This window comes from Salarias fasciatus, chromosome 22, assembly GCF_902148845.1.
Source record: "Salarias fasciatus chromosome 22, fSalaFa1.1, whole genome shotgun sequence".
Taxonomy (NCBI): domain Eukaryota; kingdom Metazoa; phylum Chordata; class Actinopteri; order Blenniiformes; family Blenniidae; genus Salarias; species Salarias fasciatus.
In genome coordinates this window covers 30,101,712-30,123,155 of record NC_043765.1, presented here as the reverse complement: position 1 = coordinate 30,123,155, position 21,444 = coordinate 30,101,712, and positions in this window count along the sequence as shown.

Genomic DNA, 21,444 nt, shown 5'->3' with positions numbered 1-21,444 from the left:
AAAAACCGGACACTGGACATGATGTTTCATTTGTTTTATTTTAACAATTATTCAAAGCTGTCTCCTTCACAGTAATCCCCGCTGGTTTGAATACACCGTTGCATCCGTGTTTTCCAGCTTTCAAAGGCGTTTGAAAACTCGTGCGTATTGATCCCGTTCAGTGCGTCTTTCGATTTTTGTTTAACCTCCTCGACGTCCTCAAATCTCCGCCCCTTCAGCTCTTTTTTCATTCTTGGGAAGAGAAAAAAACCACACGGTGCTAAGTCCGGCGAATAGGGCGGATGAGGCAGCAGGGTCATCCTGTTTTTCACCAGGAACTGCATTCCGCGCAGGGCCCGGTGCGCCGGCGTGTTATCGTGGTGCAGCCACCACTCACCATCCCGCCAAAGCTCCGGACGCTTCTGCCTCACTGCTTCTCGGAGCCCCTCAGGACCTGGATGTAGTGGTCCTGGTGAACAGACTGCCAGGCGGCACAGACTCGCTGTGGACGACCCGTTTCACATCCAAACAGCAGAACAGCATGGCTTTTACCGCTGACCGGGACTGGCGCGCTTTTTCCAGCCAAGGGGAGTCTGGGTGTCGCCGCTGGCTGGACCGCTGCTTCGTCTCGGGATCGTAGGCGTGACGCCAGGTCTCATCCGCCGTGATGACTTTGCCCAGCAGCCCAGGATCCTCTTCAATGTGCTGGAGGATTTCCTGGCACACATCCACGCCGGCCGCCTCCTGCTCCGGAGCGAGGACGTGCTGCGACCCGCCGCAAGCCTGAATCCTGGGACAGGATCTCCTGACAGGAACTCCACGGAACCCCCGTCAAGGTGGACACCTCCCTGATCGTCCTTCGCCTGTCAGCCAGGACCACGGCTTCCACCTCGCGGATCTTCTCCTGCGTGCCTGAGGATGCGGGTCGTCCGGAGCGGGGCTGGTCTTCAGTGGACATTTCTCCCCTTTTAAAGCCCCATACCATTCAGAAACCTGCGTTCTCCCAGGGCACCGTCTTTATACGCCTCCTGGACCATGCTGAGTGTTTCTGACGCTGTTTTCCCAGCAGAAAACAGAATCTGATGCTTGCGTGCTGATCGCGTTTAGTGATGTGTTCCGCCATTTTGTGCTTTTCTGAAGAAGGGGGTCCTGCTGTGCTGACGTTGGCACTGTTTGTGCTTTCCCTGTGGAACTTTGTGAGACGATACTTTGCAGAGATCTGCACAAGAACATGCTATAGCGAGATTGAACAACCACGAATCTGAAATCATTCTTGTTTTAATTTTATAAACACAGTCTGGTTTCTTTACAGTACCCCCCCGTATAGTCCGTAATGGAGGAGTTCACAGTAGATTCATCCAATCAGAGAAGCAGTGGCGAGTCTCCACGTCCTTCCACATGGTGGATCGTCTGTGGGACTGTAAAACCAGATCTTTGGGCGTGGTGGGGAACCTGATGAGACCTGCTGGGTCTGTTCGCTGTCAGTCGTTCAGGACTGGACTCAGACTCCAGGAACCAAATCACCTCTGAGAGGAACCTGGAGTTACTTTAGACCAGGACCAGAACCACTGAGAGGAACCTGGAGTTACTTTAGACCAGGACCAGAACCACTGAGAGGAACCTGGAGTTACTTTAGACCAGGGTTCTTACCTATAGAGCTCGCTGCACAAAACGAGCCCCAAACTCTGCGCCACAGCAGCTACCGCTACACATTTTGCGAAGGGAAAAGTGCGTGTGACTTTGCGGTCCTCACCGCCAACAAAACAGCTGCCGTACAGGACCGCACAATTCAGAGAAACTACGTGGAGACGACAGAGCAGAAGGAAACGGATGTGAAAGTCCTTTATTTGTCCCGCATGGGGAAACTGCAGGGTCGCAGCAGAAAAGTAGAAAAATACAAAGCCCAACCAGACATTGAAAGTTAAATATCATTTGTATGTAAAATTAGATATAATTAAATAGCAGAAATATACTGACCGACACAACTAATTGTTAAATATAAATTAAATATAACGGATATACAAATCAAAGACACATATAATCAAATAATAGATAAACTGACAGATAAACGGACAGATATGAACACTATACTAATAACAGATATAAGTTCCTTATAGTTTAAATCTACATTCAGACAGACAGTGAGTGGTGATGAGCACATGAGGGGAGACACTGAGGAAGTCACGTTTCCATCCTGAACCCTCACCTTTCTACATCTTCTACAATAAACACTACATCAATGGTTCAAAGGGAGAATCAGACACATCACGGAATAAAAACACCTTCAATGTCTTCGTCTCTGCTCTACAAACACACACTGTCACTAATGACATAAGAATTCTTCTCCTGATACACACTTCAAATTGTTCTCAATTAAATGACAAATTGACACAGAAAGTGTTTGCTGTGTAGCCATGGCCATGTCTGACCTCTGAACCCGAATCCTCCGGGTCCTCAGCCTCTCTGAGCTGCAGAGCGTTAAACCTGTCGACTCCAGAGGAAAACTGCTCTGATGAAGCCTGGACGCTCCGTCAGGCTGTGAAACCAGTTCACTACATGTTGATGTTAAGTTTGTTTTAAGGTGTTTCTGCCATGTGGAGACTCTAAGAATTATTTCAGCTCTCCTTCAAGTGGGACGCTTTCCTTCCCTCCAGCAGTAGAGTCCCGACGGCTCTGGTCCTGCTCCACTCAGTGTCTCCGTCTGTCCCTCCACTGCTGTCCTCCAGAGAGGACGGCAGCCCGGCTGTCCTCCTCACCATGAGGGCCCAGCATCAGCTCAGACCTCCACAGCAGCAGGTCCTCCTGCGGCGGCGTCTCGCCTGCCGGTGTCGTGCCGAAAAGTGACTTCCCCCGACGGGAACGCACATCGACGTGTTTCTGTATTTCTCCACTGCTCGCATACGATGTGCGAATGTTTCATAAAGTATTCTTTATGAATATTTCTGAGATTATGTTTTTACAAATTACACACACAAACCATGATATCAACAGACTTCCCTCAGTTACAGTGCAGCCACTGTTCGGCAGCTGAGTGATGTGAGGAGTGACACTGACCACTTCGAGGGAGGCCAGGGTGATGTTCACAGAGTTTGCAGGACTGAAAGCAGAGGAGATCAGGCTCTGCATGTACAGTGAACGGAGGGATGTCTGTTGATGTAATGGTTTGTGTGTGTAATTTGTCAAGATATACTCTTAGAAACAGTCATAAATAGTTTATGAAATATCGGAGTCGGAGGACAGAGAGAGTCTGTCAGACAGGTTTATTTTAACAGTTCACACAAAAACTGAACAGTGGAGCAGAAAAGATCAAGTAATTCCCACACCGGACCCAAACCACCATGGGGCCAAGGTGGAGGACCACTTCCCAGACTCGGGTCTTGTTATTTTTGGTCTAGGAGTCTGGCCTCACAGAACAGGGTTTTAGACTTTGAGGAAACTTGTGCAGAAGGCAAAAAGATGACTGATGAGGGTCGCAGCCAGGTCTGCTTTGATTCTTTCACTGGTTCTCATCCTGGTTTTGGAAATCTCTTTTATCAGGAATGTTTGTAAGCTGGGAGTTTAGACATGGACGGAGCCAGAGATCCCAGGAAAAGACCGTCTAAAGACAGCAAGCCGAAAAACATAGATGGTCCACTGTAGAGAGAGCAGGGCCTCGTCCTGGTCTCCTCCTGGTCTCCTCCTGGTCTCCTCATGGTCTCCTCCTGGTCTCCTCCTGGCCTCCTCCTGGTCTCCTCATGGTCTCCTGGTCTCCTCCTGGTCTCCTCCTGGCCTCCTGGCCTCCTCCTGGTCTCCTTCTGGTCTCCTGGTCTCCTCCTGGTCTCCTCCTGGTCTCCTGGCCTCCTCCTGGTCTCCTTCTGGTCTCCTGGTCTCCTCCTGGTCTCCTCCTGGTCTCCTCCTGGTCTCCTGGCCTCCTCCTGGTCTCCTTCTGGTCTCCTGGTCTCCTCCTGGTCTCCTCCTGGTCTCCTCCTGGCCTCCTCCTGGTCTCCTGGCCTCCTCCTGGTCTCCTGGTCTCCTCCTGGTCTCCTGGTCTCCTCCTGGTCTCTGCCTGGTGCCGAGAGTGGTCCAGGAGGCAGAGGCTGGTGTTCCATCCAGGCTGCTCCCCTCAGGGTGAGGCACACAGCACTCCTGGGAACAAGGCCACATTGGGTCATGGTCCCTCACCGTCCGGATGCGCCTCATGGCGGCCCGGCAGACAGACCACCTCACCCAGGTGCCTGCAGTTCTGCTGCCAGCAGGGCTCAAAGGAAGGCTGGCACCAAACCTCCGGCAGCAAGCGCCGACCCCCTGCTGGATCTGGTGGGGCACAGAGAAAAACCAGCACCATTCCCATATCAAACAACAAACACCTTCTGGGTAGATGCAGACCGACCTCTACCCAGAAGTGACGGCAAGAAAGCCAAGACCAGGACTGGGCAAAGCATGCCCACTGAGCAATAGACGTCTATTAGACGTCTAGTTTTTTTTAGACCTAATTTCAACCGTCTAGATCAGGGATGGGCAACTTGAATGATGTAGAGGGCCACATTTGTCCTGATGGTGGTGGGCCATGCTCCCGTGAAATTATGGCAACCCGAGGACCGCCGCCATATGGGAGTGAAAACCACCAGTGATACGCGGTTTCATTCATAGAGAGTAGTGCACGTTCGTGTTCTTTAATGTTGAAAATGTCGACTGATAAGGAGAGGAGGGATGTTGCTGTGTTGTCAGATCAGGGGAACAATCTTGACGTAACACGCAAAGACGGTACCGGGAGGAACTACAGATTTCAGGCTGCAGCAGGACCCGGACTTAAAGGAGCGATCCGTGATTCTGAGCCCTGACTTCAGTTTGAAATGTTGGCTCCGCCCCCGAGCTCTCTGACTGGTTCCTCACATTGAGAAAACCCACCCACTCCCCCTCCGCTCTGCTCCCACTCAGCGTGCACGACGCTACATGCACATCCCGTACGCGTGCACAATCCTCCGGAGGAAACAGCAGAAGCCACTTCGACTCTTTTAGTCCCGCCCTGTGCCCTGCGACCCCGCGGAGGCGCTGGGGTCCTGTTCTGTTTGTCTGCCCTCATGTTCTCCCTCGTTACTCCCTGATGTGCCTCACCTGCCCTGCCCTGTATTTAAGTCCCGTGCTCCAGGTGTGTCCTGTCGGCTCCTTGTGGGTCTGTCTGTGTGGCTCCATGTCCCTGCCTGCACCTCCGCTCCGTTTGCCTTTTTGTTCCGGTGTTCCTGAGTTCCCGATTTGCCTTGAGTTCTGGATTCCCTTATTTTGGAAAATAAAGACTTTTTTACCCCGCCTGGCTGCCTGCGCCTGGGTCCTTCCCCCCCGCACCCGTGACACTTTTTTGTTCAAAATAAATGGCCGCTTCGTCTCAGGTAAACCATATGTTACCTTGTCACTACATGTTCAATGCAGAAAGTAGCTTGCAAAAATGAATTTGTAACAGCAAGTGGAGGTATCGCCACTTTCCCTGTGTCGTGCACGCGCTGCAGACGGCCTGGCCCCGCCCCCGCCCCGCCCCCCTGCTGCTGCTGCCAGTGGAGCAGAGAGGTCGTCACGCTAAATCCTCAGGCAGCGCTTTGCGGGGCCAGATACCCAAAACGCGCTGATCAATATGTGATTTTTTTTTTTCACAGAAATGTAGCATGGACTTGCTAGTACATGATGTAAAAAGCATTTTTCTCGTCCTGGTTAAATTAAAATGGCGGATAGTGCCTTTAATGCCAGCCTGTTCCAGCAATGCACAGCTGGGACTCAAGAACCCCGCGACCTGGGGCACGCGGACATTTAGTGCGTAAATCTGCTAACTTACATGTCAGTGTTAAACTCCAGACCAAAATAGACTTGTTCATCATGGAAGTCACTTAACCCGGACCCTGTACCGGATCCAGCAGCTGTCTGCTCCACATTAACGAGTGTAAAAAGAGACTGAAATGCTGAGGATGTTTTCTTTCAACTGTGTCTCAAACAAAAAGCCTTAATCTCACGAAGTGAACGCTCCAGCTGCACTTTGATGACCGAGTGCCATCCATCCATCCATCCATCCATTTTCTACCGCTTATCCGGGGCCGGGTCGCGGGGGCAGCAGTCTCAGCAGGGATGTCCAGACTTCCTGTCCCCAGACACTTCCTCCAGCTCCTCTGGGAGGATCTGAGGCGTTCCCAGGCCAGCCGAGAGACACAGTCTCTCCAGCGTGTCCTGGGTCTTCCCCGGGGTCTCCTCCCGGTGGGACATGCCCGGAACTCCTCCCCAGGGAGGCGTCCAGGAGGCATCCTAAAGAGGAGCTGAGCCACCTTAGCTGGCCCCTCTGGATGTGGAGGAGCAGTGGCTCTACTCCGAGCTCCTCCCTGGTGACTGAGCTCCTCACCCTGTGTCTAATACCCCTTTCCCACTGGCCAAAAAACCCGTTTAAACCCACTAAGTCGTGGCAGTGGGAAAAGGTTTGACCCGGGATTTCGACCCGGGTCGTTCACCCTGCAATTGACCAGGTAAATTCCCGGGTCAGCTTTCTACCGGCTTTTAGTGGGAGGGACTTACATGATGACGTCGACGCAGCGCGGCTAAGTTAGCGCACTAGTTGTTGTTTCTGGACACAGCGTGAGATTTCCTTCATCCAGACGACCCAGAAATGGCAAGATAGCGAGACCAGAGAGCTTCCCCTGATCCGTGGGGAACAGGAGATTTGTCTACAGGGGCGACAGTAGCTCAGTTGGTAGAGCAGGTCGTCTTATAACCGGAAGGTTGGCGGTTCGATCCCCGCTCCCGCAGGTGTAAAACAGGCGTTGTGTCCTTGGGCAAGTCACTTCACCCACGTTGCCTAGTATGAAAGTTGTGAGAGTGAATGGTTGGTGGTGGTCGGAGGGGCCGATGGCGCTACAGAGGAAGCTCATTTCAGCCGCTTGTGTCCGGATCTTGTCCTTTCGGTCCTGACCCAAAGTTCATGACCATAGGTGAGGGTGGGAACGTAGATTGACCGGTAAATCGAGAGCTTCGCCTTTCAGTTCAGCTCCTTCTTCACCACAACGGACCGATACAACGACTGATCACTGCAGCCGCTGCACCGATCCGCCTGTCAGTCTCACCTCCATCCGTCCTCCACTGTGAACAAGACCCCAAGATACTTAAACTCCTCCACTTGGGCCAGAGTCTCTCCACCGACCTGGAGGGGGCAGACCACCTTCTTCTGGTCAAGGACCATGGCCTCGGATTTGGAGGTGCTGATCCTCATCCCTGTCGCTTCACACTCGGCTGTGAACCGCCCCAATGCATGATGGTCCTGGTTCGATGAAGCCAACAGGACAACATCATCTGCAAAAAGCAGAGATGAAATCCTGTGGTTCCCGTACCGGACCCCCTCCGGCCCCTGGTCCCTGAACCGGCCCCCCTCCGGCCCCTGGTCCCTGAACCGGACCCCCTCCGGCCCCTGGCTGCACCTAGAAATTCTGTCCATAAAGATTCTGAACAGAACCGGTGACAAAGGGCAGCCCTGCCGGAGTCCAACAAGCACTGGGAACAGGTCCGACTTACTGCCAGCAATGCGGACCAGACTCATACAGACTCATACTGGTCATACAGAGACCGGACGGCCCTGAACAAGGGGCCCCGGACTCCGTATTCCCGGAGCACCCCCCACAAGACACCACGAGGGACACGGTCGAACGCCTTCTCCAAGTCCACAAAACACATGCGGACTGGTTGGGCAAACTCCCACGAACCCTCGAGCCCCTATGGAGGGTATAGAGCTGGTCCACCCGGCCCCTACGGTTCCCTCGGTGGGTAGTGAGCCCACCGGAGGTCAGGCCCACGTTGTCCCTTTGGGCTGAGCCCGGCCGGGCCCCATGGGCAAAGGCCCGGCCACCAGGCGCTTGCTTACGAGCCCCAACCCCAGATGCTTGCTTTATAACAACGTTAAAATCCAGATGCAACAATTCAACACGCCCCCTCACCCGCACCTCCAGACACAAAACACAACACAACGTAAGATCTGTTTGCTCCACCGCAACATATTGGATAACATATGAAACTACAAAATCTACACTTTAAGATGACAGCAGGCAGAATATTCTCTGAGGCGACCAGGTCCCGTCAGTAGCAAAACAACCCGAAAACCGATCATCACATTTCACAGGCAGCACCTCAGATCGCATGTTTCTCACACATTCTTCGCCAAATCTCAAAGCTGTTCACACCAAACACAACATATTTTATGTCCTTACCGTTTTGTGGTCATTTTCCATCTATCCGGGCTCTCCTCTGACCAAAACTAACATCATAATCCTCTGGAACAGTGAAAGAGCATCATACGCCTGAATGTTTGTTTTCACTCCAACATGGCGGTGTTCTACCCGATGTGCATCTGCTAGGTAAGTCGTGACGTAGGCGCCCCCCACAAGGCGCACTTCCGGGGCCATTCGTCTGCAGCGGTCCATTCAAACCTGGTTTGTTTACCGTCAAGATGCCACAGTGTTGTGTCCCTCAGTGTTTTAATAGATCGGAGACTAAAGGAATCACTCAAGTCTCATTCTACCGTTTCCCTGCTGATGATCAAAAGAAGAGAAATTAATCAGGTAAATTGCAATTTGAAGTATCGCTCACGTTAGCACATGCTAGCTAATCCAGTGCTAACATTCCAGATGTTGCATACTAGACAAAGATTTAACTTTTTAGTTCATTCATCCGGATGCAAACGTGCCATCTAACTACTCCTCAAGGATCGATGTATTGTGTGTTTTATATTATTATTCATTGTGGTCTTGATGAAGAGAAGAGTGACTGTCTTAGTTAGCTTCTGAGTTAGCTTCATGTCAGCAACAGAAGCAGACGATCAACATTATCTTGTGCCTGTCATGATCGAAAACTAGCCCTTAGGTCTCCAAGCAAAATTATCATTTACGAGAATCCGAAGCTAGTGTTAATATTCTAAGAGCCTTTTATTAGAAATGCATCTCCTTGTACTAAAATGTGTAACTAACGATCCCTGCTGTGTTTTTTCTTACCACTGCATGTTGTTAAAATACTGGAACTGCAACCCTGTAAATTATATTGGAGTATTTATGTTTTCCATCAGTTGTTCTTTCCATACATATGACAGAAATTATCTCAAAAAAAAAATATATGGAAATATATATATATATATAAGTATATATAGTCTGAGGAAGTCTTTCATTGTCAGTTATTTCCATGTATTTTTGTACACATAACTGATACCAATTTTACAGTTTGTAATGATCTGTCCTCCTTCGCAGGCGTGACACCTTCACTCCAAACCACAACAAGAGTGTGCAGTTGGCATTTCCCTCAGGGCAAAGCTGCTGGGCATCACGGTTTGTGCGGACAGTGGATAAAATACTGAAAGTGTGTGTCTGTCTCACGAATCTGCAAACACCAATTCTGCATGGAATGGCATGATGGGAATGATTCAGATGTGAAAAAGAAATAAATGCAAGGTCATGAATGTATGAACCTTTATTATGATAAAGTGTCATTTGCTTAAAGGTGCATTGAGGAGTTTGCACGTTTTATACGAAACAGCACCCCCTGCAGGCCTTGGGCATAATGCAGCTTAGTGGTGCCTGTGGCTCTCGTGCACAGAAGAGAGGAACTCCTTCCTCACTCGTTTAGCAGCGCTCAGGTAAAATGTAAGTTTCTTCTCCCTGGTGGAGTCTGTGTGGAGCTGTGGCAGTGCTAGAAGCCAGTCTGTTCTGACTTTCTGGAAGATCCTGCTCAGTTGTTGCTCACTAAGCATCTGGCGGAGTAATGGCGGACAAAACGAAACTTAACCAGCCGGAGCGTACATTACGTCATTCCTTTCAAATTCTCCCCAAAAAAATGCTGTGCTGGACCGGCACTGTGACAGTTTAGCCTGTTAGAGGTTCTGGTAATGAATATGTCAGGGCACATTGTACACATCATTAAAAATGTGTAACATATTTATGGTGGAAAATAAGTATTTTTAAGGTTGTAAAACTCCTTAATGCACCTTTAAAGTGTGGCTCTTCTTCATGACATGCATTCTGTAGGCTGGTGGCGCAAACTCACATCTCCTGCAACATCTTCAGCAAGAAATGATCTTTGTAGAACTGTTCCAGAACGTCCATCAGAGAACCAGTTGATGCATCCCATTGCAGAAAGAAGTCTTTTCTGTCTGCTGCCTGCAGGACGGTCTTTGTTGCAGCCGTCCAGGGACATCTGACCTACCGATGGGAGAAGCAGTTATGCCACATAATAGCCACTGTGTAAAAATGTGAAAATAGAAGATCTGTAAGCTGTTATCCACTGTTTTACCACCATTTTAGAATGAGGTGAGTAATAATAATAATAATAATAATTTTTACGATTTTAAAAGCGCCTTTCAAAGCGTGGGTGCTTTGAGAAAAATTAAGAACAGTAATAACATAACAGAAATAAAAAAAGCAACAACATTGTTCTGGTGGATATGACGATGACCCGCTGGTGATGCAGGACTGTCTGAACAGGTGAGTTTTGAGTCTGGCTTTGAAGAGCAGGTGAGCATAAGGGTGAAAAACATACAACTCACTCTTAAGTTATTTCTTAGAGACAATGACAGCTTGATTTCAAGTCATTAAAGCCACCTGTTAGCATTCAGCTAACGAGAGACACATATCTATTTGAACAAGTGAAATGTTACATAACACAAATCTATCCATAATATAAATCTATCCCAGTCTTAACCAAGGCTACTTAGAAGCCAGGGAAAAAGCATTAAGAGCCAGAGAGCACTGGTTCACTCACCTCGACATCGTAGAGCTTCTTCTTCATAGACGCCTGGACTTTACCTTTAATTACACCCTGTGTAACGCTGACATTTACCACCCGACCGGAGTGACAAGAATTCAGACCCTTTTGAATCCTCTCCGAGGTTTTCCCGGAAAAAAAAAAAGATGCAATTGTAAAGAGATTTACAGGTTCTGACATGTTTGTTTTGAACTGTTTTACACGTTGTGCCGACGGAGCGCAGACACGTTTTGTCCCCGGAAGTGGGCGTATCCTTGTGGGTGACGTCGGACTTACCTAGCGGATTGTGAGGCCAGGTGTGTGACGTCAGCTGCTGGAGGCTGGAGGCGCGGAGGGCGTGCCATCTGGTGGCCAAACTATGTCATTGCAACTCAATGTGTGCAGCAAAACACACATTTTTTCTTTTCAAAAATTAATTGGGGGGCCGTAAGGAGGGAGGGGGCCACCAGTTGTCCATCCCTGGTCTAGATTCCATCTGTTTTTAGACGGAATTTAGACGTTGCAGTTTAATCAATTATTCTATCATTATTTATTTAAAAAAACAACTGTAAGGTGCATAGCTAATTTCCAAATACTAAACTAATATAGTTATGATAGCCGTTGAGTGATATACAGTATACTATAAATATAGCCAAGATTTAGACGTCTAAATGTCTACCGCATTTCAGCGTCTAGATATAGACCGAATCTAGACTGAATTTAATCCATCATTCAGTAGTTGTGTATTTAAAACAATAATTAGTAGTTACTGGACGTTACTGCAGTTCTACGAATAAATGCTTCCCCACCTACGGGCTTCGCTATGGGGACCTCACCTTCGATCAATCACTGAGACAAAAAGGAAGCTTGACGCACCAATCCCCCCCCCTGCCGAGGGTATATAAGCTTGAGGGAGCCCTCTGCAAATCCTCCTTCTGACGAAAAGTAAGGAAGCAGACAGCTGGGCCAGCAGGTAGGCGGGCACGCACTTATTCGTAGAACTGGAGTTACGTCCAGTAACTACTAATTCTACGTCATAAGTGCTTAGCCTGCGCACCTACGGGCTTCGCCATGGGGTACTCACCAAAGGCGAAGGCTGTAGGGATTAATGTCCTCCCAGCTGGCCTGCTGACAGGATTGGTGCGTAGGGCGGAAGTAACAAACTGTACGTCCAGAACGATTGTAGAACTCCCGAAGAACGAGGCGGGCATCCATGCGCCGAGCGCAGCCCACGACGTGAACAAGCATCGCCACAGTGACACACACACACTGGCCGCGGCACAGCCGAGCGACAGGCAGGAAAGCCCTGGGACTCCTTGCATCAGGAGAGCCGGATCCATCCAATAGATGAGATCCTGGCGTGCGTGGGATGGGATCGGGAGCCTTCTGCGACCGTCCCATGCCCCCACGCAGCGGCAGCGTGCGAACCACCGTTGCAGCCTGCGCATGTGCAGGAGGCCCAACCGAACCACTGGGTGGGCAGCAGCCATCAAACCCAGGACGGTTCTGATCAGTCGGACCCTGACCAGGGGCGTGGTCATCGCAGACCTCAGGGCCGAGAGCAGGGAGGTTCGTCTCTCCTTTGAGAGGCGGGCCGTCATGGAGAGCGAGTCCAGCTCCAACCCCAGGTAAGCCGTCCGCTGAGCTGGGGTGAGCTCGCTCTTGTGTCGGTTCACCGTGAACCCCAGGAGTTCGATGTGGTGCAGGACCTGGGTCGCGTGCAGCACAGCCTCCTGCTGGGAAGACGCCAGTATGAGCCAGTCGTCGATGTAGGTGAGGATCCTCAACACGCGACAACGGAGGGGCTCCAACGCTGCTTCGACACACTTGGTGAATGTGCGAGGAGCGAGAGAGTAGCCAAAAGGGAGCCGGGTGTATTGAAAACACCAGTCTCCCACGGCGAACCTGAGGAAGGGCCTGTGCCTCCTCAGAATGGGGATGTGGAAGTAGGGGTCCGTCAGATCGACCGACGTCATCCAGTCCCCGGGTCAGATGCTCTCCAGGAGGTGTCTGACCGTCAGCATGTGGAACCTCCTGGTGGCTATGTGAGCGTTCAGGACCCGCTGGTCCAGAATGGGTCTCACTCCCCCGGACTTCTTGGGAACCATGAAGTAGGGCGAATAGAAGCCCGAGTGCGCCTCCTCCGTGCTCAGCGCCGTGACCGCGCCCCGGCAGAGGAGAGAGGCTACTTCCACTTCTCGAGCGGCCGCTCCCGCAGGGCATGTGAGCCGCGTACGAAGGATGCCGTTGAAGAGAGGCGGGCGACACGCGAACTGCAGTGCATAACCGTTTCTCAGTGTCCTGGGCAGCCAGGGAGAAAGTGGACCCAACATAACATGCCACATATGAAAACGGAGCGTGAGTGGTTGCACTATGGCCAGAGGGCACGGCCCACCCGTCCTCCCGGCCTTGGGAGACGGGGGTCCCCAACGAAAGGGCCGTGGAGGGGGCGTCCTGCGCTTGAGCGCGGGCGGCCGCTCTTGGGCCGCGGGCCGGCTCTTTGTCAGCAGAGGCCGCGAGAGCACGGCGTTTCCCGGGTCGCTGGCCGTGGTCCTGAAACCGCGGCCGAGACGCTCCAGCAGAGGACGTGTAAAGGCCTCAGTATGCTCCCCCGTCGCCGCGACGGCGTTCCTACGACGTCTACGCCGGGGCTTGACGTGCACCTCCCGAAAATCATGACTTTGCGTCGAGGCGACGCATTTTGACGTGAACGTCGAGGGCTGTGATTGGCCCACTTTCGCGTTGTTTATAGAATAAAGTAGAACTCACCCGGAATGCTTTTCTGATCCGAACAGTGCTTCAGGAGAACTTTAGATCCAAAACTGAGCGGCGCACATCCCTGTACTGTTAGCACTGTTAGCAGACGGGGCTATGTGTAGAGCCGCTCCTAAAACGACTTTAATCGTCCAAAAGCTCATTAGTTTCACCAACATTTCATCACGGTCCGCTCAGCCTCTCCTCCTCCACAGCCCGATGTCACCAGATATGTCATATATGCAGATATATGTTCGGTAAGTGTACGCGTGTCTAGATATGTACGTCCAGAAATCTATGTCTATAGATCTATGTCTTGGTAAAGCCGGAGCTACGGAAGACGCATTGTTGTCGTGACTGCTAGCGGCTTGGCGGTGAAATTACAGAGGAGGGCGTTCCCTTGACGCAGAAGCAAGATATGTTCAGTGGCGGCGTAGGGTTGCCAGCGTAGGAACGCCGTCGCAGCGACGGGGGAGCATACTGAGGCCTTAAGCCCGGAGTCTTCCGGGTCGCTGGCCGTGGTCCTGAAGCCGGAGCCGGGACGCTCAATAACGGAACGCCTCGTGGCGATAACCCGAAGCGGTACGGCTCTTTCGTCACGGTAGGGCCGGAGGGGAAACGCTGCTGGGAGCGTGTTGAATAACACCGAGAGCGGGGCGCCTGGCGGCGGAGACCCGGATCGGCGAAGCTCCGCAGCTGAGACGCTTCGCTATGGTCACCTGAGCCGAAGCCGACGGATGATGCAGCCTGGAGCGTTTACTGGAAGGACCTCCGCAGCGCTCCGTTTCCGAGACGCGCAGGACGGGGAGGCCAGCGGTCGAGACGCGCTGCTGCATCCCGAACGCGCAGCCGCCGTGCGGCCTATGGGTGGCCGTTTGTGCCATACATCGCCTGGTACAAAACGCCGTTAAGAACGGCGCTTTTGACGCCGAGCGCCGCCAGGCGCTTTTATTTTGAAACGCTTTCCGGCGTCTCAAACACCGAGCGCCGCCAGGCGCTTTTAAAGCGCCACCAGGCGCTTGAAAACTGAGTGAGGAACTTTTTTCCATATATGTTTTCTTGTCCACATGGCGTTTGATATATTAAATTTATTAAATATATTTTTTCCTTTCTACTAAATTTTTCAAAACTGAAATGTTTAAAAACAAAAAAAAAAAATACTTTTGATCAGGGGTGAGCTTAATGAGGAGACTTACAGGGTTATAGGGTGGAAAATGTTCAAAAAATGACTTATCTGACATGTTTTCAGAGCAGCTGAAGTTTGCCAATAGTCAGAACAGGACAAAAGGATTGTAAATGTTCCCACAGGGAATTTTTTACCTTTGAAAAAGTTAGATCACATTTTCAAAATTTATGTAGAATCAAATTCCTTCACCGAAAATGTTTTAACTCTCATAAATACAATAAATAAATCCTGCCTTGTGATAGAAAAAACCCCCACAAAGGAGTCTTGTGTAAACAAAGAAATCTTGAATAGTTGAGCCTATATTTCTTTCCTTCTCTCCTTCTATTTTGTAATAACAGATTGTAATAATACCTACACATTGTGCAATAAATTATCTTTGTGACCCCAGGCTTGTGACTTCGGAATTGAGAGGAATACATGAAGCCAAATGGTGTGACGATCCAGGAAAAGCAGTGTTCCTCTCTGACAGCAGCCTGCTTGGTGGCTCCCCAGATGTCATGGTGTCCAGTGACTGCATCGTTGAGATAAAATGTCCCTGCAGCCAGAAATAACATGTTTATAAGTGAAATAATTATCTGTGCCTACAACAAATTATGTCATAATAAATTAAACGGGAGCCCCCCCCCCCCCCCCCTCCCCCCCGCATAAGTGAGCCCCCCCACAGCCGCGGTATAGTCCCACACTGCTGCTCGTCCCGGTGAAGGAAGACGCTCGTCCTTGTTCCATTTTCAATCTGTGATTCTGTGATCGATGTCGTGGTCTTCTGAAGAACGGCGTGACGCCACTGATCCTGATGCTCCTCACCTGGAGTAAGCCGCGTCTTTTCATCCTGGCTCAGCAAACGTGACACCGATTAATCCGAGAAAACACCGACTAGGCTGACTCAAGCCGCGCATTTTCATTTATCCTGGATGTTTTTATCCTACTTTTGTGCAGTACCCCCCTGGTGTGTTATTTCCTTTTCCCCACTCAGTTCGAACCTTGAACTGGTCCAGTGATCGTGGTTACTCGGGAATTTGTGACACGAGTGCTACATGGGTGTCGAGCAAATACTACAGAAAATAGTTTATTTTTGCAATGTTTGGTCCTTTTACCGTCATGCATTAATTTAGCATTTGCTTGCATGTTGTGTTGGTTGCTAGCAGGCGGGCTGCCGTGTTACTAGCTGGGCCCAACAGCATCGGCTCGTCAGCGCTAACTGGTGGTTCAGTAATTACAGGCTGCTCTCTCTGTAGGAACTGAGGTTAAAAGCTTCTCTTTCGGCTATTTTCCAAACATTTTAGTGTTTAACTTCGAAGACGAGATATATTCAGAGGCCAGTACTTGACCATTATCAAGTAACATTTTGAATACACTCTTCATGATGAGGACTGCTGGACCTTCATGATGAGGACTGCTGGATCTTCATGATGAGGACTGCTGGACCTTCATGATGAGGACTGCTGGACCTTCATGATGAGGACTGCTGGACCTTCATGATGAGGACTGCTGGATCTTCATGATGAGGACTGCTGGATCTTCATGATGAGGACTGCTGGACCTTCATGATGAGGACTGCTGGACCTTCATGATGAGGACTGCTGGACCTTCATGATGAGGACTGCTGGACCTTCATGATGAGGACTGCTGGACCTTCATGATGAGGACTGCTGGACCTTCATGATGAGGACTGCTGGACCTTCATGATGAGGACTGCTGGACCTTCATGATGAGGACTGCTGGACCTTCATGATGAGGACTGCTGGACCTTCATGATGAGGACTGCTGAACCTTCATGATGAGGACTGCTGGACCTTCATGATGAGGACTGCTGGACCTTCATGATGAGGACTGCTGGACCTTCATGATGAGGACTGCTGGACCTTCATGATGAGGACTGCTGGACCTTCATGATGAGGACTGCTGGACCTTCATGATGAGGACTGCTGGACCTTCATGATGAGGACTGCTGGATCTTCATGATGAGGACTGCTGGACCTTCATGATGAGGACTGCTGGACCTTCATGATGAGGACTGCTGGACCTTCATGATGAGGACTGCTGGACCTTCATGATGAGGACTGCTGGACCTTCATGATGAGGACTGCTGGACCTTCATGATGAGGACTGCTGGACCTTCATGATGAGGACTGCTGGACCTTCATGATGAGGACTGCTGGACCTTCATGATGAGGACTGCTGGACCTTCATGATGAGGACTGCTGGACCTTCATGATGAGGACTGCTGGACCTTCATGATGAGGACTGCTGGACCTTCATGATGAGGACTGCTGGACCTTCATGATGAGGACTGCTGGACCTTCATGATGAGGACTGCTGGACCTTCATGATGAGGACTGCTGGACCTTCATGATGAGGACTGCTGGACCTTCATGATGAGGACTGCTGGACCTTCATGATGAGGACTGCTGAACCTTCATGATGAGGACTGCTGGACCTTCATGATGAGGACTGCTGGACCTTCATGATGAGGACTGCTGGATCTTCATGATGAGGACTGCTGGACCTTCATGATGAGGACTGCTGGACCTTCATGATGAGGACTGCTGGACCTTCATGATGAGGACTGCTGAACCTTCATGATGAGGACTGCTGGACCTTCATGATGAGGACTGCTGGACCTTCATGATGAGGACTGCTGGACCTTCATGATGAGGACTGCTGGACCTTGGTCACCCACTCTGGCGGTTCTCTTCTCTCAGCAGCTGGGTCATTTGGGCTGCCAGGCCGTCATGGAGAGCGGGTAGCTTCTTCAGCCAGTAGGTGTGAATCCTGTCAGGACCTGGAGCGGTCCAGTTCTTCATTTCTGCCACTCTTTTCTGGATGTCTGCTGTTGCGATGACTGCTGGTTCTCGTTCTGGGAGGTTCCAGTGTTCTGCTTGCAGGTTAATCTGGGCGATGTTTTGGGTAGGGAAACTTAGCAGTGCTGTGTTTACATCGTCCAGTAGAGATGGTTGCTCTTTAGCCTCAGCAGGCAGGAGGTAGTTCTGTTCCCCCAGGTCTTTATGATCTTCTGCTTCAGGTCCACTGTTCTCCCCTTGAGCGGTTCTTCTACTGGGGCCTGGTACCCAGTCTCGCTGTCTGGGGGCGATGCTGTAATCACCACCATACTGAGCATACTGAGCCGACTCCCCCTTGCTGTAGCGTAGCACACACACATATATATATGTGTATGTATATAAATATATATATATGCTTGTGCTATGTATATGTATTCATTTATTCATCCACAGTAATGTATGATGAAGTTATGAAATGTTTCAGTTATGAATGATATGTGTCCTCTGCTGTTCAGGGACTCAACGCTCCTTCAGGCTTTGCTGTTAATTAATTAATTGTAAATTGTTTCAGTGTTAATCAAAATTGCAGTTTAATAGTTTAACCTATATTGTGGGACTGATTCAATTAATTGGTTATCATTAAATCACAAAATCATTTCCTTTTACAGCTGGTGCCCTGAAGTTATTGGATGTACATCAGATCCCAATTCTTTTGAGAATTAAAATGAACCCAGACTATAACGATAAATTTGCTCTATGTGGTTCAGCTTGCTGTCAGTAACATATTTATGAATAATTTAAAAATATATATATATTCAGTTATCTATATTTTAACAAAGTTTATTTTGCACGGAGGCCGCCACTGTTGTGCACGTTGCAAAGCATTCTGGGTAGTGACGTCACAAAGTTGTTTCACCCCTCTGCAGTGTTTTAGGAGTGATCTGTTCACAGCTTTATAAGCATGAGTGTTCAACCCTTTCAGTTCGAACCAACACGAAACCAAATACAGAGCGAGGACGAAAATGAAAGTAACTGAGGAGATGACGATACAAATGGTAGCTATTAGGGGTGTAACAGTACACAAAAGCCACGGTACGGTACGTACCTCGGTGTAAGGGTCACGGTTCGGTACGTTTTTCGGTACAGTGGGGAAAAAGTAAAAAAAGCTCACAAATGTACCAGAACATTTTTCCCAAGCTTTCCCATGAAACACATTATTGGCCCAGTTTACATGGTGTTTTTCAATCCGATTGTAAACAATAGTATTAAACGCGAGTGTGTTCATGTACAGCATACAAAGCATCCACGATGAATCCTCGTTTACAAGGACCCTGTGACATGCGCACAAAGTCTCACGAGGAACTTGCAGGTCTTCTCTCTGCAGCAACAGTCCTCAGCGCCAAGCAGAGAGTTTTTAATCTGCTGATATCTGCTCAAATAATGTCCCAAAATCTCCATGATACCTGCTGAAGGAGCGGCTGCTCCCCTGACCGCAGCACCGCCGTGCGGAGCAGCACGTCTCGGTGTGAGCTCTGCTCCATGCCGATGTTTCGAATTAACTGGTGCCCGTGTTAACTTGTGACCAATAATGACTGAAACATCTAGTCGTTCTAGCGAACCTCGGCTATCGACAGTTACAGTGAGTGTATACGTTTAAAGTCTTTTGTGAGTCTTACTTTAACATCTGCTGTAATCAGCGTGTGTTCACACAGACCTCCGCTGTCATTCGTTAACACGGGAACCAGTTAATCCATAACACCAGCCGGCGATCGCTCGTATTCTGCTATAGAGCTCTTTATACAACTCGCTGTTGCGCGATTTGGTTCCATCTCGCCTCTCCAATGTTTTTTATGTCGGGGTTTTGTATTAAAAAAGTGTTTTCCACCACCGTGGCGTTCTCTGCTGGTTTTTTGACTGTGCTGCTTCCCGTTTACTGACACGTCACACGTCACTCCGTATGAGGGAACGCACGCAGAACAAATACTCTCCCGTTTAATCCGCTCCGCCACACGCTGCAGCTCTCATTCAGCTTGTACTTTCTTCTTCATTTGTTCATGTTTGGACCTGCTTGTTCTACTTCTTCTTCTTTGTGATAATGGTGGTTGCCGGCAGCTTTTAGGCTCATTACCGCCATCTAAGGTTGGATTTTTTTTTTTTTACTCACTGGTGTATTCGTCGTGTGATTGTGTGTGCCGAACCGTGACCCCCGTACCGTGACGGTACGGGACGAATACAAATACCGTTACACTCCTAGTAGCTATCAAGAGGAAGAGAGAGTCGGCCACAGCCGCTGGGGCCTTGGTGGATGCTGCCTCTCAGTGGCGACCAAGAGAGAGCGTCTGCTGCAAAGAGCTCAATGTTCTTTCTGTTGCTGTTCATGGTACTTATTTACTTTATATCGTCACGATTTACATAATTAACACAAAAATGACAAACGGAGATGGCTGCTCTCTCTACTTTACCACAGATCTCCCCTGAATCACAGCGCATCCGAACTTTCAGGCTGTCTGCAGAAACCCGGACGTGTTGTGGGCCCCGGCCAGCCTTCATGATGATTCAGTACCGGTCTACCTGACATAAGCCTAATCACCAACAGAGAAGTATTTTATCTGACCAAGAGTAAAATATCCAGTGCTTAATTCGTAAATCATACGGTACCGGAACGCATACAGAAAACAGTGCTGAAAAAAAAAACCAGAAAACGGTGCTGAAAACAACACGCAAATGCTCACGCACCATGCTGTGGGACGTACAAGCCTAAATTTCAAATAGCAACCTTGGTATAAATGTTCTGGCCATTATTTACCATCATTATTAATATGGGGCAGGGGTGCAACTTGATTTGGCATCTGGCCAATGTTTGGGTTTTTTTGGGACTGTCAGCTACAGCTCCCTCTGTCCTGAGAGCTACACAATGATCCCTGAAGATAAAACACCAACAGAACAGTGAACAGCCAGGCTAAACCCAGAAATTAACCTACCAGAACAATGTTTCCCTCGTTCTCTCCAAGCCGCCGCTACGCCGCTCAGATCCTTCCTCTCAGAACTGAACTGTTCGTCAGTAACAATCTTTCCCGTTCTGTCCCAGACGCTCAGCGTTTAAATCAGCCAGGCTGGTTCCCCCGGACCCTCCTCCTGGTCTCCGGGTTCTGAGGGGGGGGCTCTCTTCAGACTCCGGGTTCTGAGGAGGGGCTCTCTTCAGACTCCGGGTTCTGAGGGAGGGGGCTCTCTTCAGACTCCGCGTTCTGAGGGGGGGGCTCTCTTCAGACTCCGTTCTGAGGGGGGGGGGGCTCTCTTCAGACTCCGTTCTGAGGGGGGGGGGGGGCTCTCTTCAGACTCCGCGTTCTGGGGGGGGGCTCTCTTCAGACTCCGCGTTCTGGGGGGGGCTCTCTTCAGACTCCGCGTTCTGAGGGGGGGGGGCTCTCTTCAGACTCCGGGTTCTGGGGGGGGCTCTCTTCAGACTCCGCGTTCTGGGGGGGGGCTCTCTTCAGACTCCGGGTTCTGAGGGGGGGGCTCTCTTCAGACTCCGCGTTCTGAGGGAGGGGGCTCTCTTCAGACTCCGCGTTCTGAGGGGGGGGCTCTCTTCAGACTCCGTTCTGAGGGGGGGGGGCTCTCTTCAGACTCCGCGTTCTGGGGGGGGGCTCTCTTCAGACTCCGCGTTCTGAGGGGGGGGGGGGCTCTCTTCAGACTCCGCGTTCTGGGGGGGGGCTCTCTTCAGACTCCGTTCTGAGGGAGGGGGCTCTCTTCAGACTCCGCGTTCGGGGGGGCTCTCTTCAGACTCCGTTCTGAGGGGGGGGGGGCTCTCTTCAGACTCCGTTCTGAGGGGGGGGCTCTCTTCAGACTCCGGGTTCTGAGGGGGGGGGGGGGCTCTCTTCAGACTCTGGGTTCTGAGGGGGGGGCTCTCTTCAGACTCTGCGTTCTGAGGGGGGGGGGGCTCTCTTCAGACTCCGGGTTCTGAGGGGGGGGGGGGGGGGGGGGGGGGGGGGGGGGGGGGGGGGGGGGGGGGGGGGGGGGGGGGGG